This window comes from Arachis ipaensis, chromosome B09, assembly GCF_000816755.2.
Source record: "Arachis ipaensis cultivar K30076 chromosome B09, Araip1.1, whole genome shotgun sequence".
NCBI classification, from domain to species: Eukaryota; Viridiplantae; Streptophyta; class Magnoliopsida; order Fabales; family Fabaceae; genus Arachis; species Arachis ipaensis.
Window position 1 is genome coordinate 39,134,907 of NC_029793.2, and position 2,593 is coordinate 39,137,499.

Below are 2,593 nucleotides of genomic sequence, written 5' to 3' on the forward strand. Positions count from 1 at the left end.
AAGACAAAAATGTTAAAAATTTGTTATTTTTAAATTTTGAAACTTAAAAAAATAATTTTTTTATTAAAAGTAGAAAAATAAAAAAATTCAAAAATAACCAATAACCAAAAAATTAAAATGTTTAGACTTTTAAAATTAATTTATTCTATATTTTTGAAAAAATCCAGTAAATGTAGCATTATCTGGTGAATAAAAAAATAAAAAATATTCTTTAAAAATTTTATGATTTAAAAAAATTCATTTTTGAATTTTTAAATTTAAAAATTTAATTTTTTATTTAAAGTAGAAAAATAAAATAAAGTCCAGTAATATTAATATGGCAAAAAAAAAGATAAAAACATTTTATTTTTAAATTTTGAAACTAAAAAATTTTTTTTTTTATCAAGAAGTAGACAAATAAAGAATTTTAAAAATACCCAATAATAAAAAAATTTAAAAAGTTTAAATTTTTAAAATTAATTTATTCTAAATTTGTGAATAAATAGCGTTACTCGGTGAATAAAAAAAATATATTCTTAAAAAAAATTAGGATTTCAAAAGACAAAATTTATCATTTTTTTGAATTTTTAAATTTTATAAATGTATTTTTTATTTAAAATAGAATAATAAAATAAAGTCCAAACATTTATTTTATTTATCTATTTTATTATATAAACATCGGATTTCTACATTTAATGATGGAGCTGACGTGGCATACTTTTGAAAGTGTTTCCCGATTTATTTCTTTTAACTCATTAAATACAAGTTATTACGATAAACAAACTATATCAACTAATTGATTTGATTAGATATTTAAATATTCTATAATTTATTCGGAAAAGCTCTGCATACAAGCCATTAGGGCTTGTATGCTTTACAAGCTCATTAAACAATAAAATCAAAATACGCGCTGCTCCACGTACGTTGATTACAATATGCCAACGACAATTCACCGTTGGTGTATTTGGCACATCATGAAGAAGATTCCAAGAAAATTAAACGGGTACAAGGGACATGCCGATATCAAACAAGAAATGAGCCAAGTTGTTTGGAACTCTCACAGCAAAGACTCATTCGATAGGAATTGGAACGATTTTCTGCTGAATTTTGGTCTTGCGGACAACAAGTGGCTTTCAGGTAATGTTTTTTTAAAATCTGCAGCAGAGGTGTAAATTGTATGTCCCCTCGGGTGTATTTACAGCTCGGCTCAATTAACTCCATCTACTTCATAACATAGATAGCGCAGTCATAGCTGAAAACGAAGAAAATAAATTACAAATCTCATTTACGAAAGTTTAATGTTCAGACTCACAAATTTATACCTTGTTTTTTGGCCTGATATTTTAACATATGATGATTTAATTTTCTTCTCGTTCTCCCCTTTCTGCAGAGGTTTCCCGCCGGCATATGTTATCAATCTTGAAAATACATATCCCTTAAATAGCAAAACAAATCAGTAATACACCCGAATAAATGCACAAGATACACCCAACTAAATGGACAATATACACCCAACACAACTAACGAAATAGACCTAAATATTAAAGTAAAGAAGACAGAGGCAACTTACAGTGAATTTATTAATGTCCTTTCTCTCATCGCTTGGAGCTCTTTTGTGTAGCGGGTCAAGTATATGACATTTCCGCTTTCTTGTATTTATGAGCCATAACCACCAATGCCCCGAGTGGCAAACAGGAGCAAAAATCTGAAGGATTCCCACATTTCAACAATGTGTTATTTTATTTGGCATATAAGTAAATAAGCGTACTAACAAATTTAGCAAACGAAAACTTACATATGGATGCGAAGTTAATTTTTTTCTATCTATGAAGGGAATGAAACTCGGGTAGGCTTCCACCCTGAATTCTTTTTTCGTTTTCGGTGATACGAATTCCCCGTTTGGGTGATCCGAAACTGCCATGCACTGCAAGAATTGCGAAACAAGAAATGAAATACTAAACTTACACCCAATGGAACGTAAAAAATACACCCAAATCAATACAAAAAATACACCCAAAGTTCGGAGAAGTAACACTTACCACAATATCGGGGGGGAGACAGTATATTTGTTCTTGAAACCTCTTTTCATTTTTCTGGTTGAGGATGAGGCAGATGGCAGATACAATCTAGAAATATATGCTGAAATCAATTTTACATTAATAAGCATTGCAATTGACTTTGGTGTAAAAACATTAATGTTATTCTAATATTACCTGAGATTCTATATCACTTTTTGCCTGGAGGGATACAAGGTTCATTCTCATCAAAATGTATTCTCCTTGGCCAATCAGAGTGCACATTTCCTCATACTCGTTAGTATTGCCATCTGCATCTTCCTTCAGTCTCGTCCCCCAGATGTAGCACTTTTGTTTCATATCATCCGTAATCTGATATAATCCCCCAGGAGTTCGAAACTTTGCAGAACTTTCTCCCCCAGTCTCCCTCTGAATTTGTGGACTTTTGTTCTTCCCCTTCGCCGCACTGCTTGCTATTTTTTGGACCAAATTGTCCAATTCTTCTATCAAATTTGCAGATTCAGGAGATTTTGCCCTTTCTGTCTCCTGCGTTGACGCCCCTCCTGGCTTGAATCAGTCAATCCAAGGCTGAATGATGG

The 2,593-nt window shown here is 31.0% G+C and overlaps 1 long non-coding RNA gene across 1 annotated transcript; it reads right to left on the reverse strand.

The window, feature by feature from the left end:
* LOC110267340 lies at window positions 1,252-1,875 on the reverse strand. Its single transcript, XR_002354830.1, has 3 exons — window positions 1,775-1,875; window positions 1,550-1,684; window positions 1,252-1,414 (listed from the first exon to the last, which is right to left on the reverse strand). It is a non-coding gene; the product is annotated as an uncharacterized LOC110267340 (long non-coding RNA).